The sequence below is a fragment of the Pinus tabuliformis genome, chromosome X (assembly GCF_031772625.1).
Source record: "Pinus tabuliformis cultivar Carrire ecotype Pingquan chromosome X, CPIR1, whole genome shotgun sequence".
In the NCBI taxonomy this organism is placed as follows: Eukaryota; Viridiplantae; Streptophyta; class Pinopsida; order Pinales; family Pinaceae; genus Pinus; species Pinus tabuliformis.
The window spans coordinates 941,002,396-941,023,465 of NC_142308.1; the positions used below are offsets into that span (position 1 = coordinate 941,002,396).

At 36.1% G+C, this 21,070-nt stretch overlaps 2 pseudogenes; both read left to right on the plus strand.

The window, feature by feature from the left end:
- Window positions 1-10,494, plus strand: part of LOC149142802 (E3 ubiquitin-protein ligase SINAT2 pseudogene) — a 32,109-nt pseudogene extending 21,615 nt beyond the window's left edge.
- A 5,434-nt stretch (window positions 10,495-15,928) lies between these two features.
- Window positions 15,929-16,555, plus strand: LOC149142803 (E3 ubiquitin-protein ligase SINAT2 pseudogene; annotated as a pseudogene).
- Window positions 16,556-21,070: the final 4,515 nt, after the last annotated feature.

The window sequence follows — 21,070 nt, forward strand, 5'->3', positions numbered from 1 at the left end:
GAGATTTTCTTAAAGGTTAAGAGTGACAAGTGCGACACTTGAGATAGATCTTCGAACAACCCTAATGACATTGCAGGACAATGCTTGCAACATTGTGTGTGAGTGTGACTGATGTTCACAGAGTGAAAACAACTCATGCACACAAAGGAAAACCATCAAACTGGCCAGAACAAGATCACAAGCATGACATAGCAATCAACATGCCAAAGATGACCGATGGTCGATTAACAAAAAAGGGTGTAAATACTCGACAAGATCTCATGGAATGAGCCCGAGTGCTTGCAACCATCAGGGCGGAAACCCAGGAAGGCTCCAAATTTGGATGCAGGCCAAATTTTGGAGGGTGTTGCAGTCGCTACAACACTTCATTATAATATTTAATCATCCATGCATTTAATCAGTAGTGTAACATTTCACATTGACTTTGGACAATGCAATATAATAAATTAAAATGCATTTTATTATATATGAATAAGAGGATATTTGTCATACAAAATGGGATAGTTATTAGTAATCCCTAGTCTTTCAATTGGCACACTATGTCCATTACATTAAACAAAATGTTTGATTTTCATAGACAATTATTTTAAAAAATAAGCAGCTTGCATTAATATCTCATCATTCTTCGCTGAAACTATTGTTAGTGCTCAAGCTACTTCCATGACTTGGGTTATCTAGACAAATTTTTTGTTGATTTCATCTATTTTTTTGTCTTCTTAAAATTTAGTCTACAAACATAAAAATAAAGTGTAATGAGTGTATCTACATTGGTGAGAATAATGAAAATTGAACCAGATCCCATTTCTTCTTTCAACAACTCTTATGTTGGCGTAGTTCCATACTTTGTTTCCTACAAGTTTTATACCCCGTAATGAATCATAGATTTAATATAAAGGATCTTTTTGTTCTATTAATTATAAACTTGGAGAAGTAAAACAATATTGATACTTATAAATTCCAAAATTAATTTTTGATATGCCAACATACTCTCACAACCCATATTTAACCCAATGTCAATCAATTCTTCAAATTGCTCTTTTTTGAATGTTAGCACCTATTTGAATACATTCAAGGATGGTTGATATTAAACAACTTAAAATATACAAAAATTAAATCTAAGTTGTTATAAGGAAATATTAACAATTACTCACAAACTTTTATATCAACCCTTTTCTTCCTTGTCGTCTTATTTTATGTTCTGAATGGGTTCCATTTTGTTTTCTTTTCTGCAAAAAATACTTGAAAATTAGTATTTAATGCTAAATTATTTTTTTATATGTACATAATAGAAAAATTCAATTATTACATACATTTGAAGTGCATTGTTGTTGAGATGGCTCCTCTTGTGATGTAATTATGTCCATTTATTTGACCATCTCCTTGTACACTTTTTTGGACATTCCTACTGTCATGTTTTAGATATCATCTCATTGATCCCTGGGATTTTCATAATCTTCTTAAAAAGGTAATAAACTATTTTTATATTGACATATGAAAACTAAATATAACAAGATTTATATTAATGAATGAATGCTTTGTAGTAATATATACATATAATTCTAGAAAATCATTTTAATAAGTCTGACAGGTCTCATTGACCATTGTTCTAGAAATACTTCCTATAGTTTTAATAAAACTTGGTTCTTGGAATCGTTGGATTGATTTTTGTTTGTAAGTGGAAATTGCGTCTATACATTCGTTCCACTATATCCCTCATAGTGTTGTCAAAATAATTCCCTCTTTCATTAACCTCCAACACCACTCCGTATGAGCTAAGGACCAATTCATCGTCATTTACATGTTCTATAAAAAAAAAAATTAGAACGACATTCTTTTCCTTCGTTGTTGATCCCTGTAGAACATTAAACTTATGTCAATTAATAGATTGTTTGAAACATGTTATCTAATATTCTTAAGTATATTATTAATGAACATTCAAAAGACAAAACTCATTTGAATAGTATTTTTTCATTCACTTGATTCATCCTTTTGCAATTTTTCCATCAGGCTTTTATGCGCTTTTACATTTAGATCAGAAATAACCTTATAGAACTTCCTCATTTTGTGGCTTTGCATGACACACAGTAACCAATAAATATTAGTTACACTTACATATAGTTCAAACATATTAATTTTGTAAAGAATTTACAAAGAACTTGCCTTTTCTTCTTTTTTCGATGTGTTATCATTGTATCAATCAATATTTTTGCTACTTGACCACTTTTCATACATCTTTTTTATAATATACAACATGTCCTTTCAATACATAAACCATTAAATATATTTTATAAATAAATAACATAATTTTCAGCCAAAAAGAGCTCTCAAAACGGATGGGCTTATCTGAATAAACGCATAGGTGCATTTAATTTAGTAAATGCACCAGGCAGTTAATTATTGAGAACCGGCGAAGATTTTTTTTTTAATTACTTTAAATTATGATGGTGTGATAGGTAACGATAAATGCACCACCATCACGGTAAATAAGGAAAACATAAAAAATTAAACACAATAACGGTTCTATTTGTCATAGGCACGCCGATGTGTTTTATAAAACATGGCACATCGATAAACATAAGCCATTAAAAAAATGGACAAGGTCATCAAGGTTTGGATCCGATTCAACAACTGGTCCCCATGTTTTACATCATACACACCTTATATAATAACACAAACCCATGAAATATAAAATGCCAAAAATGAAAAGCCTTTATTGTGAAGTGGTAGAGGGAGTTAAACCCTAAGGTAAAATTTTCCAGTCACATAAGCAAGAAGAAGCAAGGGTTTAAGGTAACTACTTAATTTTTTTATTTTTCTTATGAATTTTAATTAAATCTAAATAGGAACAGATATTGTAAAAAAAATTATTAGTAAATACAAATTTTACTATGTAGGGTTTTTAGTGAATAACCATACCTTTCAATTTTGATCTTTTGAATATTTATGTTGTTCCAAAGTATTCTACTGCTCCAAGCTCTGTTGCAAATCACTCTTTTAATTAAATCTAATAGAAATTGTAAAAAAAAAATTAGTAAAATCAACAGTACAATTTAAAATTTTTACCATGTAGGTTTTGAGTGAATCGCCATACCTTTCAAATTTTGATCTTCTAAATAGTTATGTTATTCCAAAGCATCTTTTTGCTCCATAGTGCTCCTAGTAGAGTCTCTCTTTCAAATCTCTCCCTTCGTATTTTGGGAAAAATAATGAAATATTGAATAGCTTCTTACTATTTAAAAGACTTTATGAAATTAGATTTCGAAAAATCAATTACCGCTCATTTTTCAATTTGAAAAAATAAACATGCATTTTTTTTCAGTTTTTCCAAACATTGGTGCATTTCATAGTAAAACACACCAATGTGTTTATGAGAAACGTGCACTACTTAAGATAACTTATCGGTGCGCTAAATTTTTTAACACACTGATATGATAGAATTCCTTTTTTATTTTTGAAATCCTAGAAATCGATGCAGTTATTATTTTAATGCATTGGTGCGGTTATTACTTAAACGCATCATGAGATTAGTTTTAGAAGAGAACCGATATAATAGAATCCTTTTTTTATTTGTGAAATCCCAGAAACCAGTGCGGTTATTATGTTAACGCATCAATGTGGTTATTACTTAAACGCCTCAATGGGATTAGTTTTAGAAGAGCATCGATATGATAGAATCATTTTTTTATTTTCGAGATCTTGGAAACCAGTGTGGTTATTATTTTAACGCATCGTTGTGGTTATTACTTAAACGCATCAGTGCGATTAGTTTTAGAAGAGCATTGATATAACATAATTCATTTTTTATTTTTGAAATTCTGGAAAATGATGTGGCTACTATTTTAAGCATCAATGTTTTTATTATTTAAATGCATCGATGCAGTTACTTTTACAAGCACACCGATATGCTTTAAAAGTTATCTGAAATTTTATTTTCACATAAAATGGCATATTCATCTCAAATTATCCTTTAGGATGCATCCACATGAGTTACAGTAGTTCATAGTATACATTTTTTGCTTAAAGTTGCCTTATTATTGAAAAATGGTTTGAAAACTATATTGAAATTCATATTGTGGTTATATGGTTCTCGAAATTAATTTTAGGTATGTACACAAAAATTTATTGTTGATTTTTCTCAAATGCAGGGAGAAAATATCATAATATCAAATGGTCAATTCTTCAAATTCCAACTCGTTCCATATTGCTCAAAGTCCTTCGCAAAGTTCTCCCTTTCCATCTCCAGTAAGTTCAAATTTTATTTATAATCTGATTATCTAATTAATTAATTTTTTTGTCCATGTTAATTTGAATAAAAATGTTCAGAATCGAGTTCAGATGCAGAAAATATTCCACCATTTCAAAAATGTTGAAAGCTCTTATGAGGAGCAGCATACTGCAAGCAGTTGGTAGATGAAAATGCACAGTTACTTCACCCTACCAATTGGAAATGACATCTTCCAGTCACAATCCTAGGTTAGCGATGGTAATTGTTTGGTATAGTGTAATTTCAACAAACCAATTGCATTGTGCTTAGTAATATCATTGATGTACTAATGTTTAACATTTTTTGAAACTAGGATTCTAGTGATGATGAGTGACCCACCTACCATCTTCTGGAGCACCCCACTATAATTTCAAATCCAGAGAAATTTGCATTAAGAGAAAAACTAAGAGAGGAAGCATACAAAGAATGGTTGAATCAACCACCTATTCAATTCCCACTACTCAAGATTCACCAAGTAGGAATGACTACAACAGTATTAGTTCTTCATCACAAGTTGACAATGGAGGAAATCAAATAGAGGTTGGTATGGATTATTACTTACAGGATATGACTTCCATGGAGGCAATTTTGTTAGATGCATTCCAGAATGATGAACTAGGGGATGATGCTCATATCGCTGATACCATATTCGAAAGCCTAAAATTTTCTTCCACCACCCATCTCTCTGGACCTGGTGGCTAGTCAAAGTCTATCCAGTTGGGGAAAACAATGTTATTATATAACTTGAAAGAAAATTTTGGTATGTTGAATGCATGTTTCTCAAAAATATTGAGGTAATTGACCATGATCAAGTCCCTTATATTTTGCGAAATCTCGTCACATAATAAATTGTATTAAAAATGGTCAATTTTATGAGCTTTAAATGTTAACATTATACATAATTTTATATTTCCCACCAACTACAGGCTATTTAAAGATAAGGTTCTTTTGAGTGATAATGTCTTTCCTGGTAGCTGTGAAGAGGCAAAACAGTTGTTGAAAATGTTAGGTGTTGAGTACATATCATATCATGCATGTTCAAATGATTGTATTCTATATAGAGGAGAATATGCATACAAAGAGATATGTCTGAAATGTGGGCATGATATATACCATAAATAAATAAATAAAAAGGGTAAATCACATGGTCCTCCTCATAATATATTGAGGCACATGCCTATAATCCCAAGGATTCAAAGGCTCTTTCATTGCAAAGAATTAGCTATGTTGCAAGGATGGCATGCCTCACACAGAAGTGAGTCAGGAGTTATGTGAATCCCAATAGATTCAATAGCCATGAAGCATATAGAGGATACATGGCCTGAAAAATTCAAGGATGAAGTACGAAGTCTATGATTCAGCATATCCATGGATGGCGTCAACCCATATTCCCTCCAAAACACCAATTATTTTATTTGGCTTGTAGTAGTGATCAATAGAAATACCCCCCCATGGTTTTCCGTGAAGAATGAACATCTTATGTTGACTCTCATTTTCCATGGTAGAAGAAAAGTGAATAATATGGATGCCTACTTACAACCATTGATAGATGAATTGAATGATGGGAAGGGATACATATATATTATGTATTAAGACCCATCGCAATAGAGAGAAGTTTTACATTGTATGGCATATGTGCTTACACCACACATGATTATTGAGGATTAGGATTTTGCTATGATAAATCACATGTTTATTGATTTGTTTATATGTGGTTTATATGTGTAACAATATTGTTTCGCATATTCATTTAATTTGCTACAATTTTTCTGATCTTCATGATAACTAACATGCCTTGTATTATACAATAATTTCGCAGGTCTTGTAACAAAAGTGTATCATGGATGTAAATGTTTTGGACATTATTTGAAGGATAGGTGGTACAACCACCTATGAAACCAGTGTATGACTACTCCAAGGTATTCCTCCCAGAAGAACACTCTTATAGAAGAGAAACATCAGTTTTCAATGGTAAATCGGAGAGCACCCAAAGGCCTACAATAATGACACAAATTGAATGGTTTAGAGCATATGAGAGAGAGAAGGGGAAGGAGATGACATAAATGTTTGATTCAAATGGGGAGCATATGTTCGATGATCCAGAATTCTTTGACACGTATGTTGAGAAATTTCCCATTGGGATGAAAAGGAAATTTGTCTTTTATGAGCTCCCATATTGGGAGCATCTTAAGATTTCCCACTTACTATATCCCATGCATATATTCAAAAATGTTTCATCTTCTTTATGGAGGCACATATCATCGAAATAAAATGACACATTGGTTGTTAGGAGAGATCTTATTTCTTCAAAAACTAAAAAGAAACATTGGCCAAGATAAGAAAGTAGAGGAGAGGTTGGTCCCTCTAGGTCTTTCAAAGAATGTGATGTCCCATGGATTTTAAAGAAATATGATCTTTCTTTGGAAAAGGATATTATAATGGGTGTGAGGGTTCCTTCTTTATATGGTTCTTCACTATGGTGTTGCTTCACTGTGGAATACCATTTGTCGGGCCTGCAATTGCATGACCATTTGAACCTTCTAAAAGTACATATGTCAAAAACATGATTTTATTATTTTTACACAATGGGATAAAATATAATTAACTTTTGTATGTGTTTATTTTGCAGTTTCATTATCCTCTATTTGTGCATGGGTGTGTGAACCATGACTTCCCCCAATACCTATGATGTTCCATATCTAAATTATTTGTATTTGTACGTTGGATAAGATCAAATGAGATTCATATGGCTAGCATTCCATGGTGGCATCAAGAGATAGCTAAGATTGTTTGTATGTTTGATATGGAACTGCAAACGAGTTTCATGGACTTGCATTGTCATCTTCTAATTCGCCTAATAAATAAGGTTGAATTAGTTGGGGTGGTTTCTTGTCATTAGATGTTCTTCTTAGAGAGGTACATGAATAAATTGAAATATTTTATTCAACAAAGGGAAAAACTTGAGAGGTCTATGGTAGAGGGGTACATATCATATGAGTATTTCTATTATTCCAGTGAGTACATCAAGCAGAACGACAACACACCAGGTGTGGTGATTTGGGACGACGAAAGGGATGAAGATAAAATACAAGGGGAGCTTCTCCAAATGAATGGAAAAGGGCACCTGATAAAGAGTAAGTGAATTATCATTTGTGAAATTTCTACGTAGTAACTATTCACATTGAACTTCATAATGCATATTTTGATCTCATGCGTACTATATATGTTGGTTTGATTTCATCAGTGAATTCAAAAATTAAATCCATCAAAAAATTCATTCTTTACAATTCGGAAGCGAAACGGCCATGGGTCACATTGTACGAACACAAGAGGAGGAAATGGGACAGTGACAAGAAAGAATTATGATGGTTGAACGGTAGAAGTGTGCCTTATCCTGATCATTTAAAAGAAAATATGCCAATGATATGCCCCAGCAGTTGGGTTGTTGATCAAGTTGGAGAGAAATACAATGCATCTGGTCATTACCCACGTGCTAAAGAGGATGCACTAAACATAGGGATTGGGTGAAACAACTTGGTAATCTCTTTATGTACATTTATTTTAACTTCATAATGCACCTTTGAATTGTAACATCTATATTTTATATTTTAATTATGTTCAAGTCATTAGACACATGACACTATGATTTTTTCACCTTTTTATAGGTGTAATTGTTCCCATCTATGTGGACATATGGACATCATTTTCACACGGAGGACATCAATGATGGATGCATGACACGAGACCATGGAGTGGAAGTTGTTTTCGACCAATCTATTCATGTTAGGCAATGTGATCAAAACCTAATACAGGGGACATTAGGTTACATCAGAAAGATATAAGAGATCATTGAAGTGGACTTCTCTTCATTCCATTGTGTTATTTTTAGGTGCAAGTGGGGGGACACCTTTGATTGGAATAATGTAAATGAAGATCGCAATAGTGGAATGATATCTATCGACTCTAGAAAAATGTGGCATGAAGCTAAGCAGCCTTATGTTTTCCCCAAACATTGCAACCAAGTGTTTTTTATCCAGATGTGTTGGATAGGGATTGATGGTTCGTATTAAGACATGACAGTAGATCAAAACATATTTTTGAGAATAGCAGTGTTATCATTCCAAGCGAGGAAGATAATCAAGGTGATGACAATGAAGACTGATATGTGCTTATGTTATTTCGTCATTTATACTATTGTTGTATTATTTAATTTTCTTTATTTCGCTAATTATATTTTTTTTTGTTCGCCTTTTTGGAATTTTATATAATTGGTAAGATTCACAAACGTTTTTACTCATTTTTTTCTAGTGGAAACATTTTTACACTTAAAACTAAGTATTTCCAATTGTGTAATTTATAATTTAAAAATTAAAATTTTAACATATTTGTTTAATTTGTTTAATTCTAATTTACAGTAGACTTCTTCTATAGGCTTTGGATAGACATCAGGATAGATCAAAAGATTGTAATTATAAACATGAGTTATCAATTTTATACTATTTTATTGTACTTTTGTGACCCCAAACATATATTTATAATATAAAACATCTTCTACTCTAGATAATATAAAATTCCATTTTGAATCCTAAAGGTGAACTCTTCATTAAGAATGGTTATTTATAGCTATATATTTTTAAGATATCAATCTAAATATATTCTCAAATGACAATGTGAGTATCAATAAAAAATAACTCACAAAGTGCTACAAAATGGAGAAGGAAAATCATATATGTGTTATATGTGTGTACTAAAGGGTCTACTACAACCATCGTCAAAGTTTTTCAATATAGTAAAATAACATCCCATATTTTCACTATGCAACATATCTCCATAAATATAAATGCTTTATAAACATGGTGTAAAATATCTATGATAATAAGGATTCTGTTATCACTGAAAATTCTGTTGTCAAAAAATTTTTTAGCCTAGCTTAAAGACAGGGTGTTTTCGCAGCGCATGAATTCTTTTTTAGCAGTTTCGTAGCGCTGCCTGTTTAGGTGATTTCGTAGCATGCTACGAAATTGGGATTTGTTCAAGTTTTCAGTGGAGGTCCAAATCCTATCATGCCTTTTGTACACAGGCTACAACTGCTGTGGATGAGGTTGATCTGCTTAAAGGTCTAATGTCAGATCTTTCAGATAAGATTGAAGATATCAAGGTTTACATGGTTGTGGGATCATGTACGTGTCAGTGATGAGTTTTTGAAATGTTAAAGATTGGGTAAACGATACTAGTTGTTCGTGTATTAGTTCTTCCATCGACAGAGAACATAGACACCTGATTGACATTTGTTTTTCTTTGGCGGAAAATGGGGTCGTATTAGTCAAGATCATTCCACCAGCACAATGATGCAAACGGTATTGTGATTGTATCTGCTAGAGGCAAAGCAATGGATATGTAAGCAGTTTTTATTCTTGTATGTTATTCCCCATGCCATCCTCAACTAATTCAGAACTCCGAGCCTCTGTCCTGTCATATACATATCCCGAAAGTGGCTCTGAACAAAACGATTAAATGGGTCCAAATGAATGTCACTTTGATTCTTCTTACTATGTCCCTTACTGACCTGAGCATTTTGTTTCATCTTCTCATGAAAATACTTCTGCAAGTTGAGAGTGCATAACCGTTGCCCCACTTGCAGACATGAACTGGGGAATATAAGATGTATGGCTTTTGAAAAGGTTGCAGAATCTCTGGAACTTCCTTGCAGACATCGAAAGCTTGGTTGTCACGACATATTCACATATTATAGCAAACTCAAGCATGAACAACAATGCATGTTCAGGCCTTACAGTTGCCCTTACGCGGGTTCTGAATGCTCAGTTACTGGGTACATGCCAGCGCTTTTGACTCACTTGAGAAATGATCACAAGGTGGACATGCACAATGGCTGCACCTTCAATCGTTGATATGTAAAACCTAATCCTCAGGAGGTGGATAATGTAACATGGATGCTGACGGTATTCAACTGTTTTGGTCAACAAATCTGTTTGCACTTTGAAACATTCCAGCTTGGAATGGCCCCTGTGTATATGGCCTTTTTGCGCTTTATTGGTGATGATAATGAAGCAAAAAAAATTTGCGTGGGGGAAAATGGACGAAAGCTGTGTTGGCAAGGAATACCAAGAAGCATTTGCGACAGCCATAAGAAAGTCCGGGACAGTCATGATGTTTTGATTATTCAGAGGAAACTGAGGGTCACAGGTCGTATATGGAAAGAACAGAGATGATGCTATGAAATTGTCTTATTGGTGATGGAAGCATTTGGTGTTCGCATGCTCAAGTCTGATGCAAAAATCATCTATACATACAGGTGAAAAGTACATAATGCTACCGGGTTTCAAATCAATATGAGAATATGATGGATCCTAATGTTGAAATTCAAGGAGATGTGGCGTCTTTGGAGAACGCATGCCTACTGTTTGATAAAATGCATACACCAGAAATGTTCTTATGGAATGTTAATCCAGTTATATTTCCATGTGCATGGCTATATCGGCAAGGCGTTTTGACCCCTTGGAGCCGTAACAGGAGACCTGTATTACAAGGTGACAGTTGGTGGCGGGGTCGTGCTGAGGCATATCCGAAATTTGTTAATCTACCTCCTGACACCCTACGAAAAGGACGTGTCTATCAAGCGAAACGTGAAGCTGCATATTTTGCTGTGGTGTTGCGCCATTTGCCGTGTGTGGTTATTTCTGTTAAAGGAACTGAAACTCCCGAAAATCTTATGACAGATGTTCTCTGTAGGGAATATGCGCTGTCAAAGACAGATTTGGATGGATTGCTTAATAGTGATATCCTTGATGATAATGTAAAGCAACGTGTTGCCACAACTTTCCCGCATTTTGGGTAGCTCGAGATCCATCAGGTGTTTGGTCGCCTTACCAATTTATCTGAAGGGTTCCAGGCCTTGATGATATCTCATTAAAGATAATTCATGGTGGAGTTTGTTACGCCGATGTTGTATGGACCCGGAATGAACATGATGATTCAGAGTATCCATTGATGCCAGGGCATGAAATTGTTGGAATTGTGAAAGTGAAATTGGTAGACAAGAAACTAGCAATGCGAGTCATGTTTCAGAAATGCATTTTCAAGCACCAGCTGACAGACACCTTATCTTAATTCCAGAAACTGATGCATTCTGTAAAGTAGCGCAGGGGATAGCTCTTGTAAAGGATTCTATAATAGTATCGAATGAAACTTCTAAAAAAAATCACTGGGGATATAAGGAAGCGTTTGCTTCTCATAAGCATGCTTTGGGGCATGGCAAACATGAGATTGAAGTTTGTAATGGCGCTGAGGTTCTAAAAGATGGCATTGTTTCTGACTCACCTTGTAACACTACCGACAGTGAACCAAATGATTGATGCGTTTTTCTCAGTTGAAGGATTTCGCAGTGTTAATGCGACTATGGCTGTCAATGATAATTTCTGCCATAATGATGAACCTGGTTTAAAAGATGAAAGCCTGGGCATGGTTGAAGAACCCATGGCAATTGATGAGAGTGTTTCTAAGGTTGATGCCCCAGTAACTGGTAATGAGAGTGCCTACAAGGCTGAGTTCATTGAGGCTGTTGAAGAAAGGAAAGTCAATATTGGGTTTCCAGTGACAGTTGATGAGAGCGCTTGCAATGTGAAAGACATTGTAGCAATTACTCAGGGTGTGTGTATGGTTGATTGTCATGTGGCTGTTGAACAGAGTGTCTGCAAGCTGGATGCTTTTGCAGCTGTTGATGCATGCACCAACATTGGGAAGTCTAAAGGTCGAGGAGGCCGAAGATTCAATCAAGGTATTGGAGAATAGAAAATCTGGTTTCTTATATTTCCTACAAGATGTCTGATCTTTTCAAGATAAGGATGTGGAATTGGCACATTTCAATAGAAGGAAGTAGGTTATCATATGTACAATGTTTTCCAGAACCTTCAAAGCGGTTGAAGGAGCAACCTCCAATAGCATCATTTATAGTTCAAATTCAGACCTTGGAAGGAAATCATCAGATTTTTAACACATCCAAAAGTAATTGACAAGGTGGTCAAAAACAGTGAGGATTTTGTTTGGCAGGTGGAATTGCCATTCCATGGAAAAATGATCATTGATGTGGAGCTTCCAATTATTGTCAAACATTGCTTTTGCTTTCATTCCCTCATCTTCTGCTGTGCTAATTGCAAAGGAAAGTAAAGTAAAAAGCGAAACACCAACAGATTGATTTCATAGATATAAGTGAAGACCAGAAATTTGAGCGAAAGGCCAATGTGGATTATTTAGTATTTCGTTCAGATGTCAAGACAAGACAAATCTGGTGCTCCTTTTTCAGGAAATGAAACTGAAGAATGGCAACAGTAGCTATTCAATTTTGTGAGGAGTTTAGAGGTAGACTGTGTTTTTTAAAAATCACACAGCAGTTTCGTAGCGCGCTACGAAACTGCTGTAGGTGGTGATTTTAAACGCACAGCAGCTATTGTGATATTGTGAGCGGGAGTTGAGGAAGAGAAACACCTGTATATCAATACCACTTACAGCACATCAGAAACATGGCAGCATTCCATACTTGGGGTTATTAAAAGAGCTGGGACATGTTGCTGAATTTTCGAAGGATGGTAGGAGACAGGGACCTTAAAAATAGGTGTTTTGATTCTGATGATAAATGAGCCATCAGCGCTAGCAGGTATCCAAAGTCAGCGTTCCTTGCATCTTTAGCTCAGCCATCTCAGCCTAACTGAAGGAGGACAGCTGTCAAGGATCCAAGAAGAATCAAGCATACGAGGAGAATGGAATTAGTGTTTTAGTTTGATTAGGATTTTGTGTAATTACAGCTCAGCATGTTTGTAATTAATAAATTAGTTATGCACTAGATAGGGATAGTCAATAGCCACCTTCGAGGCTCCCCTCATGCTGGAGGAGGAAGCTCGAGGTGGTTAAGCTTGTTTGCCTATATATGGATCAATGTTGGATGAAGAAAGGGTTGGAGATTTTATAAAAAACAGAGTTTTATTTGGGCCAAGGTAAAAGACTTATTACAGTAATAGTAAAACAGTTGTTGTTTCTTCTCAAGATTCTCAATGAATTATATTGTTCAAATGTGATGGTGGTTTATTCTCTTAATTTTCTTTGACAGCCTTGTTACAGCATAATCACTCAGAATTCATGTTTAATGCTCTGACTTCCTGTATGCTTGGCAAGCTGTGGTTTATGTAAAGTATGTTTGAACATCTGATGCAAAGAGCCTTGACTTCCATGAAATGACTGTGCTTTTGTTTACTAAATGTGTGAGACTCCATAGCCCAATGAAGACCAATTTGATATGTGTCCAACCAGCTTTATTTTCATATACTGTTTGAAGAGTTAGCCATCTTTTCTTGTTATTAAAGCATATCAAAAATCTGTGAGAGAGCCCTCTCTGACTAGGGAGGCTAAGCCTTAGTCTAAAGCCTGGTTTGAAATAGTTACATGAGATCTTGCTAAGTAGCAGCCCTTAGTACACGATTTTGTGATAACATTTTGGTGCGTCTGCCGGGAGCCTGAAGTCTATTCATTCCCGAAATCAATGGTTGAACTTCTGAAGGTAGCAGGAGCTCAGACATCAATTTGAGGCTGCAAAACTACCTTGGCGACTCCACACAGCAAATAACAAATTAGAAGGTGACTCCACTGCTAGAAGATCAGTAGCTTGATGAAGTCTCAAGATGGATTCTACTGCAAGAATGAATGCCAGGTATGCTCCTATGGATCGGTCTCATATCCCTGGTTTTCCAAATCCTATGCCAAAGGTTGATTGGTTAGATGATCTTCCAATATTCAAAGATGAAAAGAAGGACAATGCTGCTCTTCATTTGGTTAGGTTTCATATGCATGTACGCAGTCTTAAGGTTCACTTTCCTGAGGATTGTCTCATGAGGATGTTTATGGCCACTTTAGAAGGAAAAGCATGGTCTTGGTATAAAAGTCTGGAAAATGGTTCAATCTATTCGCTTGCTAGTTTTCATGATGTGTTCTGTGAAATGTATAAAGAATGTTATCCTTCTTTGTTGTTGCTCAAAGATTGCTGTGGGCATTCTTTAAATCTTATTCAGTACTTGGAGGATTGTTATGGTGATGATGAATTTATGGATGAAGAAATTTTAGAGGCTCTTCATAACAATGCATTCCAGCACCAAGGAGAAGATATAACATCCCATGAAACACAGCATGAAGATCAGCAGGAGTTTAGTTGTGAAACCCATGTTTCATCCTTTGATATTGATGTAGAGATGCAGCAGATTGGTCCGGCTTCAGATCATGATGAAGATGAAATTGATTGCACCCAGCAAGAAGAAATATTGGAGGAAATTTTCTATGACCCTCAGGCAGAGGAAAAGCTTGCTCAATTTTGTAATTCCTTGCAACAGCTTACTTCATATAATGATCATAGTAGTGAGGAAAATTACATTGTTTGTGAGCATCATTCAGATAAATTTGGTGTGGCTGAAGATAAGTTGCCTAAAGATACAGAAAGTTTTGAGAATCAGCAAACTAACCATGTGTTTTTTGACCCTATCGCTGAATACATGGAAAAGATTTACTGTTCAGGCGGCTTCCAGTTATATTTTCATGTTGAAGAACAGTTACACCTCATGCTGCCTCGGTTACTTCAGTATCTGATTTATTTTTGTTTCAAGCGCAGCCAAAGGACTCAAATGTCAGATAAGATAAATGATTGGCTACATTGGAAATATCATGTTGCTTGAGCTACAAGTGGAGCTTGCAGCTGATAGGGTAGGTAGGTAGAGGTAAATGCAAATAAGCTCAAGGTTAACTGAGCATTTCTTTTTTCAGTAGATGTAGTTTTCTTTCTCCTACAGTTATGCTTGTCAAGCAAAGTTATGTTTGTCACAAATGGATAAGGCACTGGAGCTGCATGTTCTTAGCGTACCACAAGGGCACACTATCCCAAGTGGAGCCACTGTTATCACTGAAAATTCTATTGTCAAAAAATTTTTTAGCCTAGCTTAAAGACAGGGTGTTTTCGCAGCGCATGAATTCTTTTTTAGCAGTTTCGCAGCGCTGCCTGTTTAGGTGATTTCGTAGCATGCTACGAAATTGGGATTTGTTCAAGTTTTCAGTGGAGGTCCAAATCCTATCATGCCTTTTGTACACGGGCTACAACTGCTGTGGATGAGGTTGATCTGCTTAAAGGTCTAATGTCAGATCTTTCAGATAAGATTGAAGATATCAAGGTTTACATGGTTGTGGGATCATGTACGTGTCAGTGATGAGTTTTTGAAATGTTAAAGATTGGGTAAACGATACTAGCTGTTCGTGTATTAGTTCTTCCATCGACAGAGAACATAGACACCTGATTGACATTTGTTTTTCTTTGGCGGAAAATGGGGTCGTATTAGTCAAGATCATTCCACCAGCACAATGATGCAAACGGTATTGTGATTGTATCTGCTAGAGGCAAAGCAACGGATATGTAAGCAGTTTTTATTCTTGTATGTTATTCCCCATGCCATCCTCAACTAATTCAGAACTCCGAGCCTCTGTCCTGTCATATACATATCCCGAAAGTGGCTCTGAACAAAACGATTAAATGGGTCCAAATGAATGTCACTTTGATTCTTCTTACTATGTCCCTTACTGACCTGAGCATTTTGTTTCATCTTCTCATGAAAATACTTCTGCAAGTTGAGAGTGCATAACCGTTGCCCCACTTGCAGACATGAACTGGGGAATATAAGATGTATGGCTTTTGAAAAGGTTGCAGAATCTCTGGAACTTCCTTGCAGACATCGAAAGCTTGGTTGTCACGACATATTCACATATTATAGCAAACTCAAGCATGAACAACAATGCATGTTCAGGCCTTACAGTTGCCCTTACGCGGGTTCTGAATGCTCAGTTACTGGGTACATGCCAGCGCTTGTGACTCACTTGAGAAATGATCACAAGGTGGACATGCACAATGGCTGCACCTTCAATCGTTGATATGTAAAACCTAATCCTCAGGAGGTGGATAATGTAACATGGATGCTGACGGTATTCAACTGTTTTGGTCAACAAATCTGTTTGCACTTTGAAACATTCCAGCTTGGAATGGCCCCTGTGTATATGGCCTTTTTGCGCTTTATTGGTGATGATAATGAAGCAAAAAAATTTTGCGTGGGGGAAAATGGACGAAAGTTGTGTTGGCAAGGAATACCAAGAAGCATTTGCGACAGCCATAAGAAAGTCCGGGACAGTCATGATGGTTTGATTATTCAGAGGAAACTGAGGGTCACAGGTCGTATATGGAAAGAACAGAGATGATGCTATGAAATTGTCTTATTGGTGATGGAAGCATTTGGTGTTCGCATGCTCAAGTCTGATGCAAAAATCATCTATACATACAGGTGAAATGTACATAATGCTACCGGGTTTCAAATCAATATGAGAATATGATGGATCCTAATGTTGAAATTCAAGGAGATGTGGCGTCTTTGGAGAACGCATGCCTACTGTTTGATAAAATGCATACACCAGAAATGTTCTTATGGAATGTTAATCCAATTATATTTCCATGTGCATGGCTATATCGGCAAGGCGTTTTGACCCCTTGGAGCCGTAACAGGAGACCTGTATTACAAGGTGACAGTTGGTGGCGGGGTCGTGCTGAGGCATATCCGAAATTTGTTAATCTACCTCCTGACACCCTGCGAAAAGGACGTGTCTATCAAGCGAAACGGGAAGCTGCATATTTTGCTGTGGTGTTGCGCCATTTGCCGTGTGTGGTTATTTCTGTTAAAGGAACTGAAACTCCCGAAAATCTTGTGACAGATGTTCTCTGTAGGGAATATGCGCTGTCAAAGACAGATTTGGATGGATTGCTTAATAGTGATATCCTTGATGATAATGTAAAGCAACGTGTTGCCACAACTTTCCCGCATTTTGGGCAGCTCGAGATCCATCAGGTGTTTGGTCGCCTTACCAATTTATCCGAAGGGTTCCAGGCCTTGATGATATCTCATTAAAGATAATTCATGGTGGAGTTTGTTACGCCGATGTTGTATGGACCCGGAATGAACATGATGATTCAGAGTATCCATTGATGCCAGGGCATGAAATTGTTGGAATTGTGAAAGTGAAATTGGTAGACAAGAAACTAGCAATGCGAGTCATGTTTCAGAAATGCATCTTCAAGCACCAGCTGACAGACACCTTATCTTAATTCCAGAAACTGATGCATTCTGTAAAGTAGCGCAGGGGATAGCTCTTGTAAAGGATTCTATAACAGTATCGAATGAAACTTCTAAAAAAAATCACTGGGGATATAAGGAAGCGTTTGCTTCTCATAAGCATGCTTTGGGGCATGGCAAACATGAGATTGAAGTTTGTAATGGCGCTGAGGTTCTAAAAGATGGCATTGTTTCTGACTCACCTTGTAACACTACCGACAGTGAACCAAATGATTGATGCGTTTTTCTCAGTTGAAGGATTTCGCAGTGTTAATGCGACTATGGCTGTCAATGATAATTTCTGCCATAATGATGAACCTGGTTTAAAAGATGAAAGCCTGGGCATGGTTGAAGAACCCATGGCAATTGATGAGAGTGTTTCTAAGGTTGATGCCCAGTAACTGGTAATGAGAGTGCCTACAAGGCTGAGTTCATTGAGGCTGTTGAAGAAAGGAAAGTCAATATTGGGTTTCCATTGACAGTTGATGAGAGCGCTTGCAATGTGAAAGACACTGTAGCAATTACTCAGGGTGTGTGTATGGTTGATTGTCATGTGGCTGTTGAACAGAGTGTCTGCAAGCTGGATGCTTTTGCAGCTGTTGATGCATGCACCAACATTGGGAAGTCTAAAGGTCGAGGAGGCCGAAGATTCAATCAAGGTATTGGAGAATAGAAAATCTGGTTTCTTATATTTCCTACAGGATGTCTGATCTTTTCAAGATAAGGATGTGGAATTGGCACATTTCAATAGAAGGAAGTAGGTTATCATATGTACAATGTTTTCCAGAACCTTCAAAGCGGTTGAAGGAGCAACCTCCAATAGCATCATTTATAGTTCAAATTCAGACCTTGGAAGGAAATCATCAGATTTTTAACACATCCAAAAGTAATTGACAAGGTGGTCAAAAACAGTGAGGATTTTGTTTGGTAGGTGGAATTGCCATTCCATGGAAAAATGATCATTGATGTGGAGCTTCCAATTATTGTCAAACATTGCTTTTGCTTTCATTCCCTCATCTTCTGCTGTGCTAATTGCAAAGGAAAGTAAAGTAAAAAGTGAAACACCAACAGATTGATTTCATAGATATAAGTGAAGACCAGAAATTTGAGCGAAAGGCCAATGTGGATTATTTAGTATTTCGTTCAGATGTCAAGACAAGACAAATCTGGTGCTCCTTTTTCAGGAAATGAAACTGAAGAATGGCAACAGTAGCTATTCAATTTTGTGAGGAGTTTAGAGGTAGACTGTGTTTTTTAAAAATCACACAGCAGTTTCGTAGCGCGCTACGAAACTGCTGTAGGTGGTGATTTTAAACGCACAGCAGCTATTGTGATACTGTGAGCGGGAGTTGAGGAAGAGAAACACCTGTATATCAATACCACTTACAGCACATCAGAAACATGGCAGCATTCCATACTTGGGGTTATTAAAAGAGCTGGGACATGTTGCTGAATTTTCGAAGGATGGTAGGAGACAGGGACCTTAAAAATAGGTGTTTTGATTCTGATGATAAATGAGCCATCAGCGCTAGCAGGTATCCAAAGTCAGCGTTCCTTGCATCTTTAGCTCAGCCATCTCAGCCTAACTGAAGGAGGACAACTGTCAAGGATCCAAGAAGAATCAAGCATACGAGGAGAATGGAATTAGTGTTTTAGTTTGATTAGGATTTTGTGTAATTACAGCTCAGCATGTTTGTAATTAATAAATTAGTTATGCACTAGATAGGGATAGTCAATAGCCACCTTCGAGGCTCCCCTCATGCTGGAGGAGGAAGCTCGAGGTGGTTAAGCTTGTTTGCCTATATATGGATCAATGTTGGATGAAGAAAGGGTTGGAGATTTTATAAAAAACAGAGTTTTATTTGGGCCAAGGTAAAAGACTTATTACAGTAATAGTAAAACAGCTGTTGTTTCTTCTCAAGATTCTCAATGGATTATATTGTTCAAATGTGATGGTGGTTTATTCTCTTAATGTTCTTTGACAGCCTTGTTACAGCATAATCACTCAGAATTCATGTTTAATGCTCTGACTTCCTGTATGCTTGGCAAGCTGTGGTTTATGTAAAGTATGTTTGAACATCTGATGCAAAGAGCCTTGACTTCCATGAAATGACTGTGCTTTTGTTTACTAAATGTGTGAGACTCCATAGCCCAATGAAGACCAATTTGATATGTGTCCAACCAGCTTTATTTTCATATACTGTTTGAAGAGTTAGCCATCTTTTCTTGTTATTAAAGCATATCAAAAATCTGTGAGAGAGCCCTCTCTGACTAGGGAGGCTAAGCCTTAGTCTAAAGCCTGGTTTGAAATAGTTACATGAGATCTTGCTAAGTAGCAGCCCTTAGTACACGATTTTGTGATAACAGATTCAAGGTGACAATCCTTCTTAAATAGGAAAATGAGAATAATATCCTAAAAGTGAGAAAATGGGAAATTTGGAAACAACATTGAAAATTTATTCTAGAAAGGTTCACAAGAGCACTCCGTGATTTCGATAAAATAAGTTGATTCTTCCCTACTTGACATAAAATGGTTGAGATGAAGGAATTAAAGATAAGTAATGCATAATTAAATGTTATATACTTTTTGGTTTATTAATCATTTCATGTTGGGTCCTTTTTTTTTTAAGGAATAGAAGTTGTGGAGGAAATTTTGGATAAATTTGTTGGAAGAAGAGCACTGGAAAATCAAAGCAGAAGTAGAATAAATTTTTTTGGGACTTGCGTAGCAAAAATTAAGGGTGTGCACCATAGAAGTTGGAACCAATTTTGATTGAGTCAATAGGAAACCAAGGTAATGGGTCAAGGTTTTGGAAAACCGTGGATCAAGTGAGCAAAGGATCGAAGACCAGATCAAGCGAACATGGGTTATAAAAGAAGATGCAAAGAAGTAAGAAAAAAGTTTAGAAGGCAATGCAAAGCTTTTGTAATAATCTTGGAAGTTCTATTAGAAATCTGAGTTGTGCGAAAGAAAGACTGGTTGCAGGCATATCTGTTTATGTAATGATCTATGTTTGATACTTGTTTGGAGCTTTAATATCTGTGCACAAGTCCATAATGTGTTGTAAGTTGTATTGAGGGAATGTTGTTGTGATTGGGCTCTAAAATTTAATAATAAAAGGAGAATGGGAGTTTTATCATATGTTTATGCATTTCACACCCCCTTTTAAAATTTTCTACATGTTGTTATTCTCTTTTAAATGTATAATTTATCTTGTCGTGAATGAATGTATGGATGGTTGTGTAGATTGCATAATATCTAATTCTAAATCCCCTTCCACCTTTCTATGGTTCTATCTCACCTCAGGTGAGACACTCCTTTCATCCAAGGGACTGAAAATGTTGACTAAGTGCTAAACTATGTGGAAACCTTTGTTGGAACCCTAGGACGAACCTTGGGTCATTCTTCATTTAAACTTTTCCACCAACAAATTATTCTGTTGTCAAGACCTCGAGTTTCTTAGGAGATCTAAATCATGCAACCAAGGTATATTGACCGGGAGATCCAAGAATGATTCCATGAGAAATTTGATCACTTTACTTTGCAGCAAACAGAATTGAGACAGAAGGATCAAGATTGGATTTGAGAGGAGGTTTTGTATGATGAGCC